This window comes from Poecilia formosa, unplaced genomic scaffold, assembly GCF_000485575.1.
Source record: "Poecilia formosa unplaced genomic scaffold, Poecilia_formosa-5.1.2 Scaffold2, whole genome shotgun sequence".
Lineage (NCBI taxonomy): Eukaryota > Metazoa > Chordata > Actinopteri > Cyprinodontiformes > Poeciliidae > Poecilia > Poecilia formosa.
This window is the reverse complement of record NW_006799941.1, coordinates 5,751,937-5,757,195: the sequence shown is the minus strand read 5'-3', so window position 1 is coordinate 5,757,195 and position 5,259 is coordinate 5,751,937.

The following is a 5,259-nucleotide window of genomic DNA, read 5'->3' as shown; positions in this document are numbered from 1 at the left end:
TTTGTTGTGTATTTGTTATGCGCTCATTCATTAATTAAAACACAAAACTATTTGCAGTGCTTTATTTCTGTGCATTACAAGGTGTTCTAGATCACTGTTATGTCTTCCTGACCGACTAAAAGATTAGATGTAGTTCCTGTTTGCTTCCTGTCACAGTTTCATCACACTTCGGCCCCACAAGTGTGCTAAGTACTTGTTGCTGCAAAGCAGAGAGTTAATGCCAATTAGCTGTTGTTTATGCGTGACTGTAAGCATGTAGCATGGCACCCCAGTGATCTAAGCTTTTTTTGGACTTCTCACCTTGCTCAGGCTTTTATGTAAATCTCATTTAGCGCTCAGCTCTGATATCCTCATTACAACAGATGTCACATATTTATCTATCTATCCATCTATCTATCTATCTAAAATTATTCTAATTTTAGATAGATAGAATACCCTAACGCATATTAAGGTATTCTGTACCTTAATATGTATTCTTATTTACACAAGTCAGATTATGAGAATGACCAAAACATAATGACTGCAAGCAGAAAAGCTAACATTAACTGGACTGTTCAACCCTCAAGCCTTCCATTTTTTCTACTACCTGGTATCAGGCCTTTCTGATACCAGGTAGTAGAAGGCCTGATACCTGAAAAAGGTATCAGGCCTTTCTCAAAAAAAGGCCTGATACCAGGGGAGCAAAAATAATGGGTCAACTGGCACATAATGAGGGGAAGTGCAAATTCAACCTTTCCAGGAATAAGTTCAGTTCACACAGGTTATAAGTAAATTATACTCATCATCAGTGGTGGTTTTTGATATTTACAGCATGTACAATTATTACGGGCAAGTTTAAAAGTGGGCACATCAGCACCAACTTAAAAAAAACAAACAAACATTAAAAAGCGTCTTTGTATTAGACACAATATTTGTTTTCTTTATTTTTTTTTATTTTTTATTTTTTTGCAAGTACCTTTAGTGAAGATCTGGGCTACCCCTGTACTGAGAAGGCTCACCCTGTTTGGATCTATTTAACTCTCTGCTGCTGTCTTTACTTGTACAAACTCAAAATCTCTGTTTTCATTCACTTATTTTCCTGTTTTAGTTATCTGAAGTCAAACTGAATTGATTGTCAAAGGAAATTTGCCTCTGCGAGCTATGCCATTAAAGCAGTATGATGTCCGTGTTCCTTTTCACTGTAATAAAATCACAAATCCTATACAGATAAATGAAGGCAATGTCAACATTATCTGCAACTCGTGAACAGATGTCATGTTCGCAGGAAGAACTCTGCTCAATTCAAGATCAGGCGAGTTCAATATCCTCCAACAAAACTGACGCCAATCATGCGCTCATCTGCATTTTTTTTTCCATCTTGGAGGGCTGCATTTTAAAATAAAATATTCTCTGTGCAGCAAGTGAACAACTGTAATACATAAAATATTTTAAATGTCTGCCATTAGATGCAGTTGATAGTTCAGTGCATCCAAATGACTTACTGGTTTTCCCCAAATATTCAAGCTATGTGATTTTTAGCCGTTAGCTGAAAAAACAATAGGCTAAAATAATCTGAACACTCACAACAATTTTTTGAAGTAACTAGCTTGAACAAAGGTAATAGTTTAAATATATTTTGTATGAAGCATTCAACTAAATTTTGACAATAATTTTAGGAAATGCTGTTTGAATATGGCTCCACTCGGACAAGCCATTAGCTTGGTCAGTTTCACTGGTAGTGAAAAAAATGTAAAAAAAAAAAAATATTGTTATCTCTCTAAATTGAGACTTTTCAAATATATGTATATATCTTCTGCAAGATCATTTTTAATTTTCACAACAGAACTGATACTCAGTCCAGACAGGCCACCAACATATTACACAGCTACTACAAAATTAAAGCCTGAGGGTATTGTTGAAAATGGATCAAAAATGTGCCACACACGGAGCAGAAAATCAGCCAACACAAGCAATCAGACTTTACTTTTTTTATTATTTTTTAGCGCTAAAAAAGGAGACGCTTACTCTTACAGACTAGGTGTGAATGTGACCGAGTCTATACAGTATCTGATCAAAAACGGGAAGATTCGTTTACTATACTACGGATGCACCTGGTGGTCATCTGATGTCTTACGTCATTTGCATCAACTAAGTTTCTATTTCCTGGGAGTCGGGAGTCGAAGGAGTTTCTATAGATGTTACAATTACAAGGGCCTTTTGTGTGAAAATATGAGAATGTGGTGTGTGAATGCGTGTGAGTGTATTTGAGCTTGATAAGCGCCTCAACAGTATGTAAAAGAAAGCAGACATGCACTGGGAAAACAAGCTAAATTCAAAATGTAGACAGTTAAAGATTTGCATTATAGCATTTCATGTAGAAATTCTACCAAAAATGGCTGTATAATAAGTCTTATTGTCAATAATAAAAAAAAAATCCCCACAGAATACCGATTCACTCTTTGACCTGAGAGTTATGCGAGTTGACCTCTTTTCTGTGAACAATTCAGCCTGAACGTAATCACTTCACATGAATTAAAGACGACAGGTGTCACCCCCAACGTGCACCGTGACTCCTAGACAACCTACTTATCACCTCTGACTTGCGTAGAAGGTGTGAATCCAATTTGTTAGGATTGAGGATTAGGAAGGGCCAAACCCCTCCGGTTTAACAGCTTGCTAGTGACAATTTTTGGATGCTAAGCGGATAAGCGCAAGCTTCTTGGTCCAGAAATCCCACTTGTGGGAATTGGCATTCTTGTGGAAACTCTGCGGCAGATGGCTTCCTGTCAATGCATCCAGGGCACTTCCATAAATCTTTGCATTACAATAACGCACATCGCTTTCTTTTCTGGATTAAATCTTTAGCTACAGACTTTCTCTTTGCAACAGTAATACATTATTGGTTGATCAAGTTTATTTATCAAACTAAGAAAAGAAAACTTATTTCCAGGAATCCCAAACATGAAAATAAACTGAAAACATTTTATCAAACTATATAAAGTTTAGTTGTTGCAGTAAGTGAAGAAACAGAGCTAGACTTTAGACAACCCTGAATATCACCCACTTAGAATGATGCAAAAATGTAATGTACTGCACGTTAGTCATCTCATGGCAAACAAATAATAACAAACACAGAAATATTTTATCAAAATAACAAAATCAATCAAATAGAATCCAGTTAATAAACAATTAAATTTAAGGTCATCCCAATGCTAGTTATAAAACAATGCTGTCAAATGAAAATTTCCGGGCATTCATTGTCACTACAGTGGTTTTGATGTTTCTATTTTCTCTACAGTAACATTATTGCTATGAAAATTCACTAATTATCATTATTGTTTATATAAACATCCAGTTTGTGCAGAAATGAAAGGCATCTGGTAACTTGGTAAAAGAAACTTGGGTCATTCACTAAATGTATCTCCATGTACAATGAACAAACAATTGTGTAGTGATAAACTTCTGATTGTGTTTTGTCAAAAGTCAATAGTTATGTACATTTTAATTTTGTAATTTAATCTAAATCCCATTTCATTCTGATGTTTTCTTACTTCAGCCACTGATTAGGCAATGATTAACCATGAGCTAGAATTGACCATCATTACTGAATCATCATATTCTGCCAAATTCCCGATTATGTTTTGTTGAACACTTAAAATATATAAATATCTGTTACATAAGAAGCATTTAAGAAGCTAGGTACTAATTATAAATTAGTACTGGCAATTAGTCAATGATCAGGTCAGCTCCTCTTTATTAGAACACATCTTGTTGATTCAGTGGAAATTGTTGCCAACATCTCATTAAAATCCAGCTCAGTACACATTTTTTTCATTTAAATGTTGGTTTCAGCATCATTTTCCTTCATAAGAAAACTGAATTTAAGGTCTTTTGCAAAGAACAGGGGCTTAGTATAAACTCTATACTTCAAGTCTGTAAACATTTATTCAATAAATTTAACAAATAATGAAAACTAAGTCCTGAAATGTACTTGCTCAACATTTTTTAATTGATCCGAGGCTTCTTTCTTTTAAATTGTTAGAAAACTGCTTATTTTCTTTTGGGAGGTTAATGCTAAGTAACTGGCAGCACCAGCCCAGAAGTAAACTTTTTGCCATTGGCTAAATCAGCTCTTTAACAAATTTTAATTTAGCACACAGCAGCACATCAATATGTGGTTTCAAATATATGTACTTTTATACAAAATAATTTTTTAAGTGCATAAAAATTATATAAATACTCCTGCTTCAGTGAATGTCTAAAGTGCTGGTTTCTTTTAAAGCAAGGGGCTCATAGAGATGGCTTAAAGTAATTTTTCCAATTTTGTACAGTGTAAAAAAATGTAGATCCACATGGTATAATAAATATAAACTTTAATCTTTGCCTCCAAAAGTCAGGACTTGCTTAATGTTATTTGACGAAATGAAGGGCACTTAAAGACCTACAGATGTAAAACCTTATGTTTAGTTGATAATAAATTAATTATTTAAAATCTTAATCACTTATAGAGTTAAGCAGAACCAAAGTGTTCCAGTCAGTATTTATTTTTCTTAAAATGTAACGATTTAATGGGATTTTGAGCATCAAATGGTGTAAGATTACATGTCCACAGACAGGACTTGCATGTAAAGGGATTACCTCAGGTGCTCCCAAACTTTATTCATCGTGAGACGGGTCGGGTAACCCCAGGCAGTAATCTAGTTATTTAAATAGGTATTAGAAACTCAAACAGTTTCTGTTACAAGTTTGTTGGCTGAATGCTCTTAATAGATTTTTTTTATGTATTTCAAGAAAATATTGAAATGGATATATTTATTCTGCATTCTATTAGAAGCTTTAGCTAATGGATTTCTGGCACACATTGTGTTGCTCTAATAGCTGTATTGAAAATATTGCATTCGTTTTCCAGTCAGACAAATTTAAATGACGATCCCAAGGGAAGCAAACAGAAATAGCACAATTTTAGGGCACTTGTGAGTTTTTATTGGTATTCATAGGTGTATTTCTGTGATGCTCAGAATTAATACAAAGACATAACGATGTATAGAAATATTTAATAAACTATGAGATCCTTTCCATTTTTAAAATTCATTTGTGCAACTCAGCTCACTAAATACTAGGTTTAAAATCTATGGGAATCAGTTACTTCCGGTAGTTGAACCCTCCACTTCCGTCCCCACGAGGAAGTAGAGCAGTGGCGGTGGTAGTCATAGACATAATATAAGGATAGACGCCTCATAGACCGCTCTCGCCTATTGTCGCTGACGAGATTTAGGGCGG